Genomic DNA, 21562 nt, shown 5'->3' with positions numbered 1-21562 from the left:
AGCACCTTCCATCTGTCCAGAGGAGATAGGTACAGATGTTTTGTTTGAAAATCTGAGCATATTAGCCATGAGAAAAGCCACCTGTTAAAATGTGGAAATACATTTAAGGTTGCCCTTATGAATGCAGAAAGCTAGTTTTTGTGGAGGTGAATTTGTTTGACAGTAAGTAAATGAATAAATAAATGAAATAATACCAGTATAACCCTTTCTGAAATTTAGTAGGTACTGACAGATGACAATGAAATGATTTTGAAATGTTTTGAAGAAGATTCCTTTAAGTTCCAGCTTTAAAGTGGGGAAAACTTTTTTTTTATTGTGGGGAAAAAAAAGAAACGGCTATTAAGTAGTGTTGTCAAATTAAATAGATGCTAGATTAGTTTTCAGTAATCAACCTGTAAATCTAAGCCAAAAGTTGAGCTATGATGTTATTTTCATTAATGTGTATCAGTGGAAACTGAAACAGTTTTATACTACTAATAAAGGCAAAGTAAATTAGACACCTACACCTAAATTAGCTGTGAAAGGTATCTCCTTTTGCACTGTCAGAATGAGTTGCCTATGAATACAGCAAAGTTATTGATTGGCCTTTCCCCTTTTGCTTTTGGTGTCACCCTACTTGTAAGCAGGACTTGGCAGGATGTACATTAAGTTTGGGAAGGACGTAGACCTAAAATGAGGAAAAAAGGAAAGAGGTAACAGAGAACTGTTACCGCCCAGCTGACCGCAGCGGAGCACCTGGAGGAGATGTGTCACTTCTCTAACCTGCAAGAACAGGAGTAAAAATCCTGCCACGAGGCTGGTATCACTGGGAGGGGATGGCCAGGGCTAATTACCAACGGGAGCAAAGGGACAAGAGAATCCCAAACCGTACTGCAGATGTAGTGCTGGGTACGGACTCACTCGAGTTCTCCTCTCCTGGTCATCCATACAGAGCAGCGAGCTAGCGTTGGGTATAAGGGAGCTGTAATTCCAGTAGAAAACGACTTTCCCACCTGAGCACAGTCAGGGCCAGCAGTTTTATCTGTCACTATCAGGAAACCCGGCGATGGGACTGACAAATGGATACGGGAGGGGGAAACAGTTTTCTTTGCTTCTCTCATGCTCCCCATGTGGTTTTAGAAATGTCTCTTAGAAATAGGATGGCAGCACAAATTATCCACATGTCTGAAAGGGGCTCACCACCAATCTTAATGACATTTTAATCTCCGAGGCAGGAAGCCTGCCTTTGGTTGGAGCGAGCACGCTGCACAGTGCGAGGGGATGCTCGTCCCTGCCTGGAGCCCTGGACAAGGAGCAGAAGTAAGAATAACAGCCAGACTCCTCTTTTGTAGCCCTCGACTGTAGCTTTTTTTCGTGCTTTCTTTTGCCTAGATGTGTTACATTAAATGCTGATTGGTGCCATGCACCAATTAGAAAGCAAAGAGCAGAAGTCTAGTTCCTGCAAAAACTAATTTTGCGCATGGATAATTACCATCATACTGGATTTACTCTCCTTAGAGCAATTAGTCAGCCTGCATAGAAAAAATAAAAATCAAAGACCGTCTCGCAATTTCTATGCCTGTATATAAGCAAGTCGAATTAACTGCAGACAGGAGTTTTAGTGTCTGATTCAAATAACTTTTAAAATTTAATGAGCTTGCATCTGTGCCACCCATGTGCTTAAGCACTTGTCCCTTACACCAATTATTTTTGTCTTCAAAGTCCCATCAGAAACACATCATAATGCAGGAGTGGTATTTCTGCACAACCTCAATCTTAAACAATCTTTGTTTAACTGCTGATCTTAGGGAGACTTACCCGCACTTCTGAAGATGACGCTGTTTAATACTGAACTAGTTAACTTAGGATTGCATAGTGCATCTTTTTTTCTCTTTAGGCTGTTATGTTGTATGTAGTTCTACCATAGTGTATACTGGGTTTTTGGATGAAAGTCTGATCCTGACATAATGTCAGACTGTGCTTATTGTAAACAAATGCATAACTTCACTTATAGTGATAAGAGTGTGTAACTGAGTTCCTAATACTGGTCGTTATCAGAAAGGAGTGCTGTTTCAAGAAGTATTTAAATGAGAAAGGTAGAAGGAGAACTATTGAATTTAATCTGGTTTAAAAATGTTAAAGGCAGGAAAGGGAGTTAGTATGAAATGTTGGTTGGTCTAAATACAATAGATCTTATTCTTAGGATAAACAGCTAATTCTCTGAATGTGGGGCATGAAACTAGTCATAGCTATCTTAGCATGAACTATAGCAGCTGTACAAGAACTAGATAAGAACCCATTTCCATGCTTATAAATTTAGTAAATTTTGCAAGGTTTTGCTTCATGTGGAAATACATGCACATCTCTGTGTGACTTACACATGCACTCAATAAAGTAACCATAGTGTCCGTGGCAGCAAAGAGAGGATTTCTGTAGGACGCACTGTGTTTGGCGTTCTTTAAGATAGATCTTTCTGTAGTGATTCAAGGTACTACTGGTGTTAGAGTAATAAAACTACAGTCCTGTGAGTTGTCAATTACTTTAAATCTATCTATGGGGAAAAATTAGAAGTTATAACATTATGGGAAGTGATTTTCTTTTGCTTTTCCTGTGAAGTAACGTTCAAATGGAATCTGAAACTCCACAGATTATGTAGAACCTCTTAGGAAATGCCCATGTAAATTTTGGCAGCTGTAAGTGTAGACACCTTGGGTAACGTGGAACAATCTATGTGCAAATTTAATACAATTTTAGAAAAGTATCCTGTTGGCTATCATTTTGTGAACTTCACCTAAGGGTTTTCCCTCCATTTCGAATACAACGTTCTGATTTCTGTAGCTTTACAATAAATTAGCACAGATTCAATCAGATTAACTTCACAGCCATTCAGTGATCCTGGTAATTTTTGCAGTGGTTTTAATATAATACTTTTACACTGGAATCTGGCAGAATAAATTTCTCTTGTCAATTAGCATCCAATTGGCTGCTTTACTTACTAGTAAATTTAGTTATTACTAGATTATTGATGATATTTTTCCCCTTTATTTCAACCATGATGTTGACCATAAAGAAAAGCCCAAATCAGTGCTTTGAAACTACTCTGAAGTGCTCAGTGTATTTTTGGTGCATTTGCCAGCATGAGACCCCTTTTTGTGGGCTTTTATTAGATGTCCTAAACACTAATAAGTGTTTTGCCAGAAGAATTCACGTAAACACCAGCAGCAGAAAATGAGCTTGGTGTGGCAATATATGATCTCTGGTGAAACACTGGAAAGCTTTAAATGTTTAAAAGTGTGCATCAGTTTAAAACCAATAGTTACAAGTTAATTAGATAACATTACCTTTGCCTCACTTAAGTTCCAGAATAAGTCCTAAATAGCAAAACTGTAGATTTCAAACAAATGTGAGCACACATCTCCAACAGGTAACGTCCAATCCTGGTATGTATTCTCTGGCTTCATAAAAATGTCGTATTTTTCATCTGTATTTTGTTTTTATTGGAACCCGTACAGTTTCAGTTTGGTAGCTCCATAAGGGGGCTTGATTGATTTTTATGCTAATCCTAAATGAAAGACAGCTGTTGTACCCACCGGCTTCAATAAAGCTAATCCAACACATAAAAGTCTTGTAAACAGCCAGATAATTACGTTACGATTTAGAAGGGATTTCATCTTGTAAGGTGCTTATAGCCCTGAATTTTTCTTTTTCTTTTTTTTTTTTTTTTTTTTTAGGTTAACGAACCCCTTCGGACCGGTGTTAGTGGGGATTTGCACCGCTGTCGATGCCGCTGCAGCGAGGGGTGGAATGGGGGTCCTGCCCCATTTCACATTGATGGAGGAAGGAGTTACGCGCCGCGTGAGCGATGTGACGGGACGGCTCTTCTAACCCGGGCTCTTCCAAAGGAGGAGTTTCCCGACGGGATCGGAGGCAAGTATCCCATCGCTTTGAGTTCACAGCTGCCGTCTGGCATTGCCAATGAACGAATGCGTTTCTGTACAGATTGTGGCGTTGCCCCTCTGCCCAGCTTTCCCCTTTGGCGTTACGGCTGAGACGGCGTCGGCAGGGGCACGGCCCGGGGGATGGCCGCGGCTCAGCCCCGCCAAAGCCGAGCGAGCGAGCCCGTAACGGGGGGAGGTGTTTGTAGCGGTGCTCTAAACTTGATTTGTTCGCATGAATGTTGTATAGAACAGTGGTTGTTCTTTTATTAAATACTCGTAGCCTTAGGGGACAGTTTATACAACATTATTGCACCTTATAGTAATAAGTCAATCCTAATCACTTTCAAATGATGAATAGCAGGGGTTTTTGCATATCCAGAAAAAAACATTATGCTGTTCATCCACCAACTAATTATCACTATTTGTATCTTTACAAGACATGTGGGTGTATATCCGCACACGGTCCTTTTCACTCCATCTAAATAAGTATGCATTCATGTGAGCACATATTAACTGCCAAACACAATACTGAACGCAGAATTAGTTTCTTCATTTAATACATGCAACAGAATTAAATTAAACCTCAACATAAGCAGGGCAGACTTTAGTTATTAATCCTCCCATAAGCAACTATAATTATTTTTGCCAGCACTAATTTCATTTGCATATGTATTGTTAAATTGCAAATCACAGTGAACCAAGAAGAGTTTTTGTATGTTTAGCTGAATTAAGCAGTGCTGCTTAAGCACATTGACTATGGTAGCTAAAGTGCTAATTTAAAGGGGGGAAAATAGCAGCAATGCACTTACATAAAAAGGCAAATGAATAACTTTGAGTGTTTTCTGATCCCTCCGTTGTTTGCAAGAAGTTTCCCAGGAGAGATTCTTGTCCTACACATGTCATGAACTACTGATTTCGGTAGTAAAGATCACAAGGTGGCCTGGCTGAATGAACACAGCTCAGTATATGCGTTCAAAACCAGGAAAAATAATCACAAAGCATTTGTGATTTCGCCCCTCTCCCCGAAGTTCAGCAATACCAATGAAAATTTCAGGCAATTTTCTGGAGAGGACCAAGGAGTTAAGTTAACATTAGTCTGCATGAACACAGATTTGGGGATTCTTATTGCAGAAATAGCTTATAATAACCCCACTTATTTTACAAATGTGAGTAGCTGGAATCAATAAGGAGATACTGAATTTGAAAATCTGCAAAGTAAACGAGACAGTTCAGTTTTGTTCATTTGCTGTGCTCTTGTTCGGCGAAACCCTGTGGTTCAGCATGCCGATGGAGGTTCACTTGCTGCCATCAGGACTCAGGATTCAAACAGCACACTGAAACCACCCTGGCAAAAATGCCCCCCAGAAGCAGCTCGTTACTGTTGCTTGTCAGGGTGTTATTGTACGTGCCTTTCACAGGGGCTTCAAAAGGCTGTGATGGAATGATTTCTCTCCAGATCTGTTTTGTATCATTAGAACTAAAAAATAATTGTCAGAATTGTTAATGGCTTCCCTGAAGCATGATCTGTTCTTTTGTAAACTTCAGGTGCGGTATCTGTAAGAGGTATCAATGAACAGCACGGACGTTTGCTCAGCTGAGCCACATTTTACCTGTTGTTCAATTTATTTGTTAGCTTCTGCTCAAGTACCTTCTAGTGAAGAAAAGGGGGAAGAAGCTTCAGTGCAGAATGGCAGGAAAATATTCTTGGTTAGTTTTCAGCAATGCAGTAATTACTTTTGTGGCATTTCAAAGGTGGCATTTCTTTTGTTAGGTGAAGGCCAGGTGTTGATTAAGACTGTGAAACCGGGTTCATTTCTGCACCAGATGAATAGTGTTATCAGTTCACTTCAAAACCAGGTAGTGTGTTTATTTCTAGATGTAACTTGTAAGTACCAGTGTTGGAAACTCATTGCAACTCATTTTGGATACTTAAGTGGCCCTTGTGATTTCACCAAAAAAAGTCGTGGAATAAAGTTACAAATATAGAGGGCAGTTTGTGGGCAAGCTTAAAACCAGAACTCCAAACAGGCTAATTTAATTTTCATTTCACAGAGTTTTATTAAAAGAAGAAGTGGCTGCAGAAAGGGTTTTCCAATTTTAATGGAAATTAGTAGTGTATTTTTTTCTGTGAAGATATAATTAAGTTCTTGGTTTATCAAAGTAGTGACCTGACTTCTCAAGTTTTTTCCTGAGAGCTTTATTTTTAAAGCATTGAAGAATTTAACAGACTTTCAATTACTGTTCTTCAGAATATGCACTTTGGAAGGTTCAGAGCTGGAATTTATGACACCAATTCAATCCTGGTAGTTTTTGATCATAGAATAAAATAAAATTAATTCATCATAATATTTGTTAGACGTGCCTCGGGCTGTACATGACTTTAGGTGTGCTGCTTTTATTTTTCATTTGCTCTTCAGTTGCAGACGGAAAATAAGTTTTATAGGACTTTGCCTCATATCGTGTGTGCTCGGTGTTCTGCCTTGATATAGAATACATGACCGTTGGACGATAGACACGAGCAAAATTTTCATTTGGGCTAGTGGATGGGACACAGGCTTCTATTACAATTTTTTAGAAAACTCCATTCTGTGTCTCTTTGCTTTGTCTTGCAAATTATTGTTATGGACTTGACTGACACAGTGTGTCTCTTTTTTTTTTTTTTTTTTTTTTTTGTTGGCAATAATTTATTGTAAGCCAAAAAATAAAGTATGGATGTAGGTAAACTCAGATGGTTCTTCCTTTCCCTCTTTTTTCATGACTTAGTTTCGGATGTTAAAATTGTCAGTACCAGGTGCGTGTTTACAGGCTGTTGGATAGGACAACACAGGCTTTGAGTTTTCCTTATGTTGTGGTAGGAGAAGCAATTTTCATAATTTGGGGGGGTGGATTTGCCTAGAGAATACAGTGTGACAGATGATAAAGGAGCAGTTCAAGAAGAAGGTGGGTTGACTAGTGTCTGTTTACCTTTGCCTAGCAGCAGTGCAGGGTGGACTGTACCACAAATAATTGGGTATTGTTTCATTTCCACTGCTCTGTGTAGAAGAAAGAGAAACTTCTCATTTTCTCCCTCACTCCCCCTGCATCCTTTTCTGTTCAGACACACATACGTATGAGCACACCTTCCTGGCAGTGAGGTATTTGTGATGGAGAGCTGCCTGGGATCATTCGAGGAGTACTTGCCACACGCAAGCAAAGGTAACAGTCTCTCAAGAAGTGTGAGAACTGGGGTTTTTCCTCCCTTTCAATGGACCTCTGAGACTCATATGGATGCCTTTTCACTTTCTCCTGATGATCCTTATTTTTGACAATCAATTTTAGCACTTAGCTCAGTTTGCTTAGCTCAATGACTACCTAGGGTAGCTCTGAGGATAAAAAATTGTCCTGTGCTGAAAAGAAGATATGACTGGGGTTTACTGTTGCAACACTGCTCCCAGAACCTCTGCAAAGCACCCATTTAGCACTGCATCCATTTAGCACTGTGACACTGAGACACTTTGACCTTAAAAAATTATGAAAATATGCATGTTAATAAGGGGGAAGTTGCCAAGAAATGGGGAAGAGAACTAGGAAGCAGCAGTATCTCAAAGCCACAGCTGGGAGTTTCACAAAGCTTTTTTCTTGCCCAATAGGCAGGGTGAAATAAATTGGTTTTATTAATGGAAATCTCTTTCTTCAATAAGAAAGCTCGGAGGGCAGAGGACAAAAAAGGGAATGGTCAACATAATTTCTTAATGCATAGCATTTTAAACTCATTCATTTTTACAAAGAACAAAATGAAGTAACATTTAGTGCTGCTGAAATGGAGTCAAGTCGGAAATAAGTTTTGTTCTCAAAGAGCTTGGTTTGTATAGTCGCAAATGATCCACCTGTTTTGTGTTTAAATTTCAGCTCTTCTTCAGCACTGTATAACTTTCTACTTTTTATATTGAACTCTTTTCCAGGTTATTTCTGAGCAAAATCCACTTACTTTTTTTAGTTTCTTTAGTTAGCTTTCCTTAAGTTACTGAAAATATTTATGTGGTTTTTCTTTCTCTCTTCCTCAAAAAAAAATAGTGTTGCAAGTGAGAAAAGAACACAATTTCATTTTTAATGCAAAGGGTATAAAGTGCTCCCTTGTGATATTTGCACTTTCTGTAAAGTACTGTATATCAGATCGACCTTGGGCTAGAATAGAAAATGCAGAGCAATTATTAACAACATGGGCATCAATGTAAACTTTCATAAAGAAATAAAAAAAAAGGAAAATAAAGAACTTGGCTTAGTAGGGTTTTATAACTAGATATTTCAGAACGATGCTCTGTAGCTCTACAGGTAAAAATCAGAACGGACATCTCATTCATGATTTTTCTATAAAGTATGGAAAATGTGTGAAATTACATATATCAGGTGTCACCTGTATGTATGTGTATGTGTGTACATGTACCATCTGTTTTAGGGTGTGAGACCTGGAATTTGCCCTTTTGATAGCATTTTACTCTGAAAATATCTGAAAGGCATTGCTAGCTTTTTCATCCCTATACGTAGGGACTACAAATACATGAAAAAGGAAGCCACAAAGAAAGCAGAATTCATTTAAACTTGAATATGCTATTGAATTCTAGTTTGCTTTGTTGTGTGATGAGCAGTGAAATGCAAAAATCAGTGTAGAGATGATGCAAGAAAGTTTCCAAACCTCCCTATTCTTTTAAAGAAGTATCAAAGTGGAGATAATTTGCACGGGGGCGGGAAAGGCCCCCTCACCCCTGGAGGTGCTGGTATTAGGAAGGTAGGAGCAGATTTGATGGGTCAGACTGAAGCCGTGCACCTCCTTGGTCCAGCGGCCAGCAGCACTTGTCCTGGGAGGTGGGGAAGCACCCGGCACTGCTTTCAAGTGTACTTTCTCTGGCTGCAGCCATTTGGTTCTGAATTTGTGTGGGCTGAGGATTTCAGGCTTCTTTTTATTTTCTAATAGTGATTTCCCCTAGCTCCGTCAGCAGCTCTGCTGCAGCCTGCTCAGGAGGAGAAGAGTAAAGGATTGCCATTAAAAATATATTGGATTGCAAGGAGGTATGAGAGTTGTCATGGGGACACAGAGGTTTATGAAAAACTGCAGCTATGAGCAGAATCTCCTTAGACTCCATCGCTCCCGAGGCACTGGGCTGATGATGGTATCTATCAGGCCTTTAAGGGATTAAGGAGCAGGAATGGGCAGTAGCTGTCCTTGCTCTGCTTCCTCACATCTCAAATTAGCTGTGCTGTGCACATCACAACTTTTCTGGTTTTTTTTTTTGGTGGATAAGTACAATAGTGTGCTCACCTCCTCTAGCATTAACTCTGTGAGAAAGGAAACAAATGGGCCAGGAATTGGGTCAGGTGCACCAGGGCAACTTTGAATTTTCTGACCCCCCCCCCACACACACTTTCTGTGCCAAGAAGAAATAATATAAATGAAAACTAAGACTTGCAGGTACCTGGAAGATGGGGTTGACCTAGATATTCCAGAGTAACCATAACTGGGATATTTTACATGTAAGTTAACAAAAATATGGCAATACAGATATCTAGCCTAGTTGGCAACCTAGTTGATGATACAGGAAGCTTGCAGAGGGAATCAGGTTTAGGTGGCACAAAGTGAAACCACACTACAGATACAGTGGGGCAGAGAGATCTGTCAAATTCAGCATAGCTGAACTGAATTCCTGTGTGTTTTCTGCCTAAAAAAATTTCTACTTTTTGCTCTGACTGTCTCCATCCATCTCCACAGTGGGAGAACTACAAGAGGAGGAGTAACCCTTGGGGAAGTATCTTTCCAATACTAGAGATACTTGTGTCCCTGCCTTGAAATGAACAGAAAGAAACTGGTAGACCTCCTGGTCCAGGGATTTGCAGAGATCCCTGGAGATTGGAGCTGTTCCTCCTGAAAATTCCCCTCCCACAGGACTTCTGGTGTTCCCAGCCCAACTCCTTTCTCTCCCAGTATATCCTGGATGTTCTCCAATGGCCTGTTTCCTCTAGTCATTGTTCCCACTTTGATTTATCTTCAACTCTGTGGGCGCAGTAGTTCAGTACAAATATCCAATAATTCTTCCTTTTACCTGCAGAATCAGCAGATGGGAACGGCTCAGCCCTGGCGCGAGGAGAGCAGCACCTGGAGTCTTCCTCTGGGTAGACTGGGAGTGTAAGTATGATCCCAGCAAGGATGGCAAGCCATTGCTAAATAACCTCATCTACTGCTTCACAGTAGGGTTTGCAGTAGTGTTTGAAATAATTGTCGTTGGTATTTGTTTCAGTGTCAGTATGATGATGGGTAACTTTGAGTGCTTTGTTTTAGCTCTGGCAAGGCACATATGAATGTAATTTTTCACTGGACATTTTCTGCTCGAATTGTGTTACCTGAATTCCCTTGTATGCTCTGGGATGACAATACTGCTGTCGGTATCTCCAGGATGTGTGTTTGAGCAATATTCTTCTAAGAATCTCAAACAAGAAATGAAGTAATACAATAATGCTGAGGTTAAACCTCTGTTTCTTCTCACTATCCACTGCTACTGTAATTAAGGTAATGGAGCAAGAATCCATTAGTAGAAACATTTGTATTTATGTATCAGTCCAGTTCTACCCTGCTGGTTCAAAGTCCACCATGGGGTGACTTTGGATTTGCTTTCAGCAGGAACTGATGTGCTAACGCAACGGGAAGCGTGCAAAGCGCAACGCTAATGCTCGGCGTGAGGCTGCCTGCCTTGGTCGGGCACGTCGTACTGGGAGCGCGGAGCAGATGCCCCAGGTGATGCAGGTGGCCAAGGGTTCGGCTAATCACCAGCACATGTTCCCTCTGGAAAAAACAGGTGGTACTGAAGCCTACCTTTGCCGGATACTTTCTCTGGGAATGGCCCTGGAGGCAAAATGTGCATCTGCTGGACGGGTCTGTCTGCACCAGCACCTTGCTGTCCTCCCCAGAACCAGCTCGTTTCTCCAGGGATTTGCCGCTGCAGCCTGCTCTGCACCGATAGGTTTCACTGCTGACTCTGCAGTCTATTCTGACTTTCTGCCTTCTCTAGAACTTTCCCACCCGTTCCCAAAGTGTCAGAAATCAGCGGAGCCCTAACTAAAACTTTTGAAAGCTAAAGTGATAGTGAGTGCCTCTCCCACCCCAGAACGAGTTGCTTTTGAAGTTTAACTGGACTTCTGCTGCTCTTCTAAGAGGCCTTGTTTTTATGCGTGAATCACAATATACTGTAGGAATGAGTTGTTATTTTGTGTTGTTTACTACACCAGTACTCCAGAACATTAAATGGACAGCTTTTCTGTCACCTTTATCAACCATTTTTAGAATTGAACTTGCTTATGCATTTCACCTGATGTGCAAATAAAAAAGGACAAAATTCTGCTACTTTGAGCTTAATACAGAAATGATGCATTTTTCATCTGGGAACTGCAGCACCAACTGCTTTGTCTAGAGAACTCAGCTGTCTTACTAAGGCTGGTTGTACTGGATGTCGGGTAGCTCTTCTGTGTTATTTCTAGGTGCAAGAATAATACTTGTTAATTTTTTGCTGTTACAAAACCAGGTACCAAATAAGACTGCATGCCCAATTTTGAACACGCTCCTTTATTCCTCTCCCCTGTTCAAGACAATATGTGCTCCTTAAATCCGGCACACTGGCTTTCCAGCCAGTAAATCCACAGCCGATTGCCTCCGCCGGAGCAGCCCATTAGCTTATCTCCTCTTTGCTGTGAGCTGCTGCACGGCTCTGTGCTGGCCTGGCAGCGTGCGGCGAGCCCACCCGTGAGCCCACAGCGTCACCTTCTTTCTTGGGGAGTCTCAGAGATGGACGTTTTTACCCTTTTCACTTTTGCAAGGAATAGTAATTTTTCATCTTTGCTTTATGCAGCAGGAAATTTTATAAGACTGAAGGTGTCCTCAGCCTCATTGCAGAAACTAGTTGTCCCAGTCTGTAGTACACCAGTTGAATAAATCGCACATTTCACGTGCTGCTGTTTCGGTGACTAAAATCCTTTCTTTCTGGATTTCCAATCAAGATGATGTGGTTTAGGTGCATTTATTTCTTGTTGGATATAATACTGAAATATGAGATAAATGTATTGAATGTGTATAGTCTTCGAATATCTGGTCAATGAGTTGCATGATCTGTGCATGAATCTGTTTTGAAGTATTGGTAAGTAATTGCAAATTTCATTGGAACAAAGGGAGGTACGTGCAGTTTTATTTCTACTATGTGGTTGCAGTATACTTTTTTCTCTGAAGCTGAGACACCACCTCAGGACCATCTCCTACAGGTGTCACTTCAGCATATGCCTAAACCCATAGTCTTCTCTGGAAATAATACGCATGTTTTCAGTTAAGAATATATTTAAGCACATCTTCAAGTGTATCCTTTCAATCAGGGCCTTGAAGATTAGCACTTTTAAAGGGGAAAACCACTGGTACTTGTTCTAGGAGAGAAGCATTAAAAATAGGAGTGTAGGTTGGATATCAAAGAGTTGTGCCATTTGAAACAACAAAGTTACATACTTGTAACTGCTCTGTGGACAGCGGAAAGCCAAATACTCTGTTTGAAGAGGTTTCAATAATAACTTTATCCAGTTAATTTGCTCAAAGCAAAATGTTTAAAGTCTAGAGAAGCCCTGTTACTTAATTAAATACCTCCCTTCTATATTTCTGCCCATAAAGTGAATTTAAAATTAAAATAAGAAGAACCTTATTCTTGTTCCAGAGCTCTAAATGGTTTCTAGAGCTTCTGTCTTTGAAGTATCGTGACACTGGGGAACCAATTAAAACACAATTAACCAATCTGTTTGAATGATTCAAATACAGACTTGGTGAGGGATGCAAATAATCTTGGATGAGAGCAGCTGGTGATTTTAAGGAAAAAGGGGAGAGGAAGGTTGGGCAAATGAAAATAATATTGTGTATTAAGTCCTTATTTCATTCCAGGTGCTTAAATGTTTATAATTATTGGTTGTGGGCACTTGGGTAAGTTTACCCTGTGTGTTCAGCTGCCCCATATTGCAGGCTGCTTCCAAGCAAACATTCAATAACCCAACTAGTTTTGTCTGCACGAATGTTTGACTGTAAAACCGATGTGCAGTTGCAGATTTAATACCCCGAAGCTATTTGCTGAGTGGAGAATTGTTTTCAGGTTGCTCTGAGGAAGTCTCAGACCTCTCTCTGCTCTCTTCTCTTCATGCAAAAATTTTTTCCCAGGTAAGTCAATATATATCCTGAACTGCCTGTGAGTAACTCTGTAATAAGCACTGCTGGTAAGCAGGCACATTAAGAGGCACCCCATTGCCCACAATGAAATTAATAGCAAACTTTCACTGACAGAATAGCCAGGCATTCATCTCAAGAATCAACAGATACAAATTAAAGCATTTTGCTTCTGCCTTTGTTTATTTTGGTAAGGCATTTATTTATAAAGTTTTCTGTTAACGTTTAAAATCTCAGTCCTACATACAGTTACACACATATTTACATATGAAAACAAAATGCAACTGAGGACAAGAATAAAGATTATCACAAAGAAAAAGCGTTGTTTTCAAAAACTCATCCAACCCTACCTTTTTATGGCAGATGAAGGAAAGCAAAAAAACCCCCAACAAACCCCAACGCCCCCAAACCCACTTTGATGTATATGAGCTAATTTTTACTCCTCAGGACCTTTGGCAGACCAAGTAAAAAGGTGCGCTGAAATTAACTCTGTCGCGTTGAGTTTTTTCATGTTCCTAAGATGAAGTAAGAGCCTGCACCACTGAGCCTCTTCGCAAAGAGCCCGCGCACGTCGCAGCAGACAGCGGCTGGCGCGTGAAGCACCATCCTCACCATCTGAAGAGGGCACAAGAAGACTCTCACCGTTAATAAACTGTTCTTTTGAAACCTCCCTACCATAGCTACAGTGCAAAAGTGACCTTAAAGTACTCAGAAACTCCAGAGACCTATCTCAGCTGAAACGTGTGGCGAACAAGAGCTCCAGTTCTCTTGACAGTAAGCTGTAGTTGCTCGATCCCACCACTTTTAATGATCTCACAATGAAAGGAAATTTATTTTTAAAAAAGAAAATCCTTTTCTCTAGCAGAAAACTTTCTCCCAAGGTCTCATTCATGGTTTGAATAAGTAGTGTCTCTAGACCAGAGCTCATGTGTATGTACCTGCTGGGTGAGGGAAGAGGGGAGTGGTTTTGAACTGGAAATCAGCTGGGCTTTGATATCAACTCTATATACTCTGTTGCCTTCCGTTTAATTTCAGTACATGCTGTTACCTAATGGCCAGATTTGGAAGTTCACTGGAAGTAGAAAAATACATCTGAAACTAACCAATATTAAAGGTAATACTGTGTTAAAGGTAATAGTGAACAGAGACGCCGTGCAGTACGCACCGAGGGGCAGGCTGGCCAGGAAAAGGAGATCCCTGATCCAGGGACTGAGTCACTGTTAAAGAGGTTGAAAATGAACAACTAACATGAGTCAAATGTTTTCCGTTTTTATTCTTCAATGACAGATGTATTTGTGTATGTTTAATTTTGGACTTTATGTAAAAATTACATAAGGATGTCTAATTTTTGCAGGAGGCAGCTTTTGAAGCAAAAATAGCTCCAGTACTTTTATGCCATTTTAATTAACATTGTTTATTCCTCTAAAAACTGCAAAAGCCTATGAAGTATCTGTCATCAATGCTAAACTACCTCTCATTTTCTTAAATAGAGTTGTAAATGACAGAAAGAACCTGTCTTTTGTTGGTAAGACAATGTAACCCAACAGGAATTGGAATTTAACTGACGTATAGATTACACCTACACCCAGCTCATACCTAACACAGTATTTTTTTCTCCATCTGCCTCTGATGAAGGGAAAGGCCAAGTGGGTGCTGGTTTGTTTTTGTTGCTGTTTAGCTCAACTGAGAGCAGACTCTGGTTCCTCCAGGTTAAATATTCATCTATCACAGCAGACAAAATGAATTTTCTTTTTAACATTAGAGTGTAATATAGAATAGAAAATTAGAATTTTATTAGAAAGAGAATATCATCTGTCTGGTGCTGTAGACATGGGAGCACGACCTGGACAGGAATTTCAGCATCCCCTGGTGGAAACCCTTTCCTGGATGTCCATATTCAGTCACGTATGTATGGTGTCGTGGCTACACCTGAGCGCGCTGGCTTCCATCTCCTTGGGTGGCATGCTGCCTGTTCAGCATAAATTGTTCGTAGTTTTAGCCCCAAATACAGGATTTCTAAGGGCTGGGGTGGCACCGCAGCGTGCCTGTGCCCCTTGCCCTGTGCAGAACTGCAGGGATGGGGCCAGGGCTGGATTCTGGCACAACCTAAATACGAGGATGGAGAGAGCAAATCTGATGAGGGACTTGTAAATGTTTCACTGCAACACTGCTCTGCTGATGGTCAAATTTCCGTTTCTGGTTATGCTGCACAGGGAAAGTGCACAGTCGTTTTGTGGTAGCAGTAAAGGAAATAAGCAAAACTCTTTATTTCTAAACTGAGGAAATAAAATCTGAAAATCCTGGAAATGCTCTGTACACTCAAAAAATCCAGGGTACCGTTTTTATATTTTTCTTATTATTGCTGCAGTTTAAGATGCAATAATTTCACAAGTCTAAATTGATGATGAGTAGATTAAGGGATTTCCTACCACCTGTTGAGCTATTAGAAACAGCAGATGTTAGGTAATTCTGGAAATATAATTCTAGATTGGAATTTATAATTCTTCATTTATTTGCACATTTCTGAGAAATGAAATAGATGTGATTCCTAATGATCTAAGTCGTTATAGAGGAAAATAATGCTATTAAAAATCTGGTGCCCCAAGACTATATCTTCTTAATTGTAAATATAAAATAAATGATGAGAATGGAGTAGTATACAGTAATTACAGTGGCCCAAGAGAACATCTTACTGCAAAGTCCCAAGCTATAAACCAGCCCCAACCTTTTTTTTTATACCACAGAAACTCTTATCCCTCATTCAAGAACAGAAAAGCACAATACCCCAAGGTAGTCTAATTTCATATCCCAGAAAACAGAAATCTTTTTTTCCTTTGTATGCAAATTGCACTTTTATTACAGCAAAAAGAAGTGTGTAATTTTTATTTTTCTTTTAGCTCATTGGAAAAACAGTTGATGTAATCGGACAATTGATGCAATTGCATTTGCAATTGGAGTAATTGCACATGCAAATAAGTGATTATTCTCACACATAAAACTTCTGTGAGCAGTTACAATGTATTTCTGTGTTGCTTAGGCACATAACTGTACGTGCATTTTTGCACCTAGGGTGGTTATTTTTCACCATCCTACCTACTTATTTTGTAACACCGCTGTTACCTAAATATGAAGTATTCTTTACACAGCAAGCAATAAAAATAATGGGTTCACCATAATACTCAGGGCTGTGAATACATTATTTCTAAACTGTGGTGCATTTTACTTTATGAGGAGTGAAATAAACACTTACTAAAGATAAAACCTCATTTAACTCCAGTCGCTTTGCAGCAATCAACAACGTACAGAATGTTTTGCCAGTTCCTGAGGCTGTGTAAGGGGAACATGGCAAGCAATTTTTACTACATTTTAAAAAACCTGTTGTTGCTAATGATAAAACTTCAGGTGTAACGACTCTTTCTTTCACTGTCTTTTCAGTTTTCTTGGCATCAAGAGATATGGCCAGGTAAAATCCTCGTTCACGTATATGAGGCAACATACGCCACAATATTTTGCAGCCAAAAAGTTTTGCAGTTCTGTTTTCAGGCTGCTGGAATTCAGGATGGAGCTGTGCATGCTTAGGTAATTTCTTGTGGTTAAGTAATACCTCTTTTACTTGTTTTCTCTTCCTGTTTTTTTACCCCGCTGACTGTAGTGGAGGGCATTAGCAGTGCATTTCAATGGTGTCAGGATTTCAAGGGAAATGGTAGAGCCAGACAAAGAAAAAATGGGCTGAGTACATTTAATTTATTACTTTTATTGACTTCTGCTATTCTAGAACAGGAGTCTTCACAAGCTCCATATCAGCTAATAAAGGACACTCTTTGAATTTATGAAGCAAATAAGAACTCGGATCGGAATATCATTGTTAGTAAAATCCCGTGGCACTATAGAAATAAAATAAAAATGCTAGCCTCTGAGCTATGCAGTGACACCCCTACCTAATATCTGAAAGGGCCAGGCAGCTTGCCTGTTTATGTGCTGAAAGAGAGCTCTCCTGTTCGAACAGAAACGTACAGGTTTATGTGACAGAATTACAGGAAGGCAGAAAGTGCACAAGGCAGAGCGGGGCCGTGCGCTTGTCTAATTATTTCATTATCATTGATTAATGGATTAATTGGATAAATTTTTTTCTTATTCTGTTAGATGAGATGCTTTTGGATAAATCACTAACTAAATGTCAGAACTAAAGCCTTTGCCGAAGACAGTTTTCACCTTTCTTAGTGCTGTTGACTGCTGGAAAAGCTGCCTGAAGATGATGGTGTGCATATCCCGTCCTCCGCTGTGACTGTTGTATGGTCTTAAAAGTAAGCTTGCAAGTTCTTACAAGACAATTCACACTTTCAAAGCAGTTTGGGCATGTTTTAATAGACGTTTGGTTTGATTATCACTATTTTTTTTATTAAAAGCATATGAAAATTTAAGAAATCGGGCATTCAAAAGGGGAGGCAGGATTTCGCTGAGTGCATTGGGTGGCAGCGGTGGAGCGCTGGCTGACTGAAGTAGATGAACTGTCCATCTCCGAAACTTGTTTTCTCTTTCTCCTTAACTATTCTCACTACTCAAAAGAAAAGAGATGCAGAGTTTAATCTCTTCCAAACCAGTACGTGTTATGTGATGAGCTGACATTACACACTCATGCCATTTCATAGCAGGAACTGGAAGGAAGGGAGTCTTATGATTATAGACTATATAATATATATATATATATACCTGGGCAAATTTTTGTGAAATCTTGATTTATAATTTAATGACATCTTATCTGTAATAAGAAATTAACATCTCTGTTTTTAATGGTGATTATTTTGCTCGGAAATTTGTGAGGTTTTTTTCATCTTCAGCTCTACTAGTTCACCTTTTTCTCTGCAAAGATGTCACCAAGACTTATTCCATCCTTCAAACACTATCTTGTCAGCCTAGCTGCAAATCCAGTAGAGGAGTCACTTTCCACTCTGGGGGCTAAATCTGGCTATTGATCCCAGGGGTTTCTATTCAAGTTCTCCATTATTAATGTATGAAGTGTTTAAAATAAAGTAAGATAAATAGAAAAAGACACACATCCCACCCTGCAACAGCGGTGCTTTCCTTTGACCACAAACAGTAAAGTGTGAAAATACCAGTTTTCTTATATATGGAGAAGGGGCTGGTGAGTATAGAAGTCAAGCCCTTCTAAAAGGCTTATTAGGCTAAAAGAATTTAAAGCACCCCTTGGGCCAGAAGAAGACTAACTTAAAATCTATAGGCCAGATTCTCAGCAGCATGGATCAATATAGATCCATTGAAGTGTACAGGGTATGCTTGTTTATATAATCTGATAAACATCTGGTCCTATATGTATTTAAAGTATTTAAACTAGAGGGTTCCCTAGTAAGATCAAAAATACCTTATTTGCAACAGCATTCTGGGCAAAAAAAAGAGCCATGAAAAAATACTTTCCCATTCACGTATTTATGGCACAAGAAATTAATCTTTCAGAGCAAGCCATCATTTTTATTCTGGTGATGCTGTGCTCACTCTGTATCCTGATTAGCTCTGTGATCGACCCAGGGAAGATGTGAACCTACTTTTTTTTTCTCACCCATGAAGCCAGTTCCTATAGCTCTACATGTTCCTGGTTCGAACTCCATCTTCCTAATCATTATCTGAAAATTGTAGTGACTCTTTTGGGACAACAGTGAAGAAGAGGAAATTTGATTCTTAAAGACTGTACTTCCTCATAAGTTCCTCTCTATATAGGGTGGTATCTGTATTGAAAAACTTTATGGATTCTTGCTTTGAAAATGTATTAGTGCCTAGACACTGCCAGAGACTGAATTATTTAGACTTTTGGCTTGATGCAATCTGGCAATTCTTATTACAGAGCAATGCTCTGCAAAGAGCAGAGGTGCACAGACACCCAGACACTGGTATTTGCTCTGCTCAGATACAGAGATGTATGCTCTGAAGGGCAAATAAGCCTGGAAATTACTTGTTTCAGGTGGACAACTCCAGTTTTGGGCTTCAGCAATGCTCTGGAGATATCTGGACAAAGGAAGGGTTGTGGCATTTCCACATCCCATTTGGAAGTGACAAGTTGGTTTCTGTTGGAGATCAGGGAGCGTGCTGAACCTGGGCACTCAGCTTTGCTCTAAATATGGTGTAATTCCAGTATTACTTTGTGTACATGAGCTCTAGATTGATACTAGGCAACACCAGCCACGGCATCCGCTCCTGAAATCATTGCAGCCTCATTGAGTCCTCTTGACTTCAGCCAGTGGAGGTGGACAACCAGGTGGTCAGGAGGCCACAGCTCCAGCTGGAGAGCATCGCTGGAGAGCATCGCTGCCCAGCCCACCTCCCTCCTTCACAGCACATCCAGCTGAGGATCCAGCACGGTGAGCCTGGGGCAGAGATTTCCTCCTCTGAGCTCTGTTTTCATATCATGCCTGTATCGCCCTTCCTGCATTTCAAATCCATGCACGTGCAGTAGCTGGTATCTTTGAGCCATGCAAACAGCAAAATAAACACTTGGGTAAGTCAGAATTTTTTAATGGAAGTGGAATCCACAGAGTTGCACGTTCTTCAGTGAGTCAGTGCTGGACTGACACATCTCTGTGTCAGGCAAAGGGAACATACGCGTTAGAGGGTGAACTGGTAGAGTGGTCAGGACATTGCTTTGATATTCCATGCAAAGCACGTAATCTGTCTCTATTTGTCCTTTGAAAATGTGTCTGCAAGAAGAATGAAGTTTAAGAATAGCATTATTTGAAAGTTCTTACTCTGTTTAACCTTGCTGTGCAGGTACTACAGTGTTTTGTTGAACAAACACTCACATTAGATTGGAAGTTGATCTTTAGATAACATTTGTAACTTGACAGGAAGAACCTCTGGCTTGATCGATTCCAGTGAGAGATGAAGAATCACCTTTATTTATCAAATAAATGTACATGTACATTTTTAGGTTAGTTCTTCAGCTGACCTAATCTGATGTGACCACAGGATTATCAGCAGAGCTGCTCCAGTGTACAATAGTGTCGGATCTTGTGGAGAAATTCTGAGGAAAAGAAAGGCTTCACGCTTCCCTCATTTCACCTTCTCTCATTTTCTTTAGTTTTATTCTTAGTTCCAATAGAAATCCAGAAAAAAAAAGTGTCTTCCTTTGGTTTGTGTTTATTCCCACAAGGCTGCAGAGTGAGAGCTTTTACTACTCACCCATTGCTTGTCCACTGAACTGAAAACCGAGTGCTGCTCGTGCAGATTCAGGGCACCCTCCATACCCTGCTGGGCAGGTGAGCATATACTTTCTGTTTCGCGTCCACAGCTACACGAGTCAAGTAGGCGCAATATGATGTTTGCATAGTAAACCGTATTATTTTCTTCAGTATTACTACTTTCATCTTCCTGGCTTCTGAAAAAAATTCCTACAATGCTTGGTAAGAGCTGCAGGGGTGAGTTAATGGTGCATGGGATATTTGTTATGCAGCAAGCGGATGGTCACTCATGCAATATAATCTTGTGGTTATGTCATCTCATAGCATGTTCTGCCTCATACTGAGTTTACAGCTGATTTTTCTCTGTGCAACTTCACGGTAAAACACCTTTAGAAATGGTCACAGCTCCTACAGACGGGGCTGGAGTCGCACCCAGCAGCGCTCCTCAGATGCAACCTCCTCGGTGCCCGCGTGGTGCTGGTAGCTGTCCTGACAAACTGCTCCAAATGCTTCCAAAGAATTTATGCAGCCATGAAATAGCTTGCTTTTTGTAGCTTGTTGATGGCTTTAACCCACAGTTTTATTTAGGCAATGCTACCACTCGACATTTCTTGCAACTTTGTCAGTATAGAGAGGATGATTTGCTGTCTTGTTTCCTATTTCCTTGTATAGGTCTAATGCTTTTTTTGGTAACATATGTTTAATCCGTATGATGGAATAGGGGTAATAAGATATCAGCTTGCTGAAATCCACCATTTAACTTGTATGTCCAGACATCTAGAAGCCAGCCCTTTGTACATACACCTTTTAAAGAAAAGTGGGAAAGATTTTTGTACTTTTTTTCCTGAAAAACTGAATTAGTTACAAGTATCTGTAGTGTTCAGAACTTGGCCTAGGAGCTTATGCATACCTTATTCAAGGTAGTCTTCTGTCATTCAGTGGAATGAAACTTCTGTAGAAGCGGTTTTCTTATAAAATATTCTGTTCAAAATATGCTTTCAAATTTGAAGCAAGTAAAAAATACTGTGGCATGGTAACTGCTCAGTGTTTCTCTCGTCTGTATTTTCGTTCTTCTGCTTACTGCTAAAGTCAGGAAGCGAATGAGAACACAGAACAATTTTTTAAAAAATGATTTCACATTTCTGAAAAGTCCATTTTGCATTTCTGCTCTGGTCCAGGCTTATCGTAATCAGACTCTTTCTGTCATTTGGAGCTAAGTGATCTACGTCACTAGTCAGAAAACCACT

The sequence above is a fragment of the Haliaeetus albicilla genome, chromosome 24 (genome assembly GCF_947461875.1).
Source record: "Haliaeetus albicilla chromosome 24, bHalAlb1.1, whole genome shotgun sequence".
NCBI lineage: Eukaryota > Metazoa > Chordata > Aves > Accipitriformes > Accipitridae > Haliaeetus > Haliaeetus albicilla.
This window is presented reverse-complemented; position numbering follows the sequence as displayed.